Source organism: Pyrenophora tritici-repentis, assembly GCF_003171515.1.
Source record: "Pyrenophora tritici-repentis strain M4 chromosome Unknown M4_contig_00027, whole genome shotgun sequence".
NCBI lineage: Eukaryota > Fungi > Ascomycota > Dothideomycetes > Pleosporales > Pleosporaceae > Pyrenophora > Pyrenophora tritici-repentis.
In genome coordinates, this window is record NW_027093990.1 from 1,702 (window position 1) to 2,500 (window position 799).

Below are 799 nucleotides of genomic sequence, written 5' to 3' on the forward strand. Positions count from 1 at the left end.
TAAATACAAAAGCGAGCAGACATGCGCAGCGCCTACAAGCCTAAACGCCGAAGAAAACAACAGCAGCTGTAGTGCGCCACAACGACTACCCGAGCCGGCCTGCGCACCGCCCTACAAGCCTAAACGCCGAAGAAAACAACGGCAGCTGTAGTGCGCCCGCAACGACAACCGACTCTCCGGCCCACGGATCCTTTGCCACTGTACTCCAATTGCCCACATCAAGGACCAACGGGCGGGCTTTACCAGCAAAAGTTGCCGTCTCAATGCCCAAAGTGCGTGTAGCACACGCCCCGACATAGGCTATATAGCCTACTAAGCGCGCTATATTTTAATTTTACAAGCAATAGTAGCGGCCAGCGTCAATACAGCCCAGTCACCATATAGAGTCTGAGTACTCCAAGTGGGCTCCTTATAGTATATAGGAACCCTATTGCTCGGCGGTTATAGGTTTGCAGATCCCCGGCCGGAAACGACGTCAAAGGTCGTCAATTTTATATGTGAGATCGCGTAGACATGCGCAGCGCCATACAAACCAAATGCTAGATTCAACGAGATAGCTTTTTTAACCTTGTAACCTTGGAAACTCAAACTAATCGCTTTCAAAGTAAGTTTTTATTGGTTTCTAGTTAGATTTGTATTAGACAAACTAGTAACTAAGACTGTATACTTTACTTTATAGTACTATTCTCTAGAAACCTCTACAAAGTAAAGTATTCTCTTATACTTTAAATACTATAGTAGATAATTATTAGTATCTTTGTTAGTCATAGTTTATAAATAAATACCTTAAACTATCTAT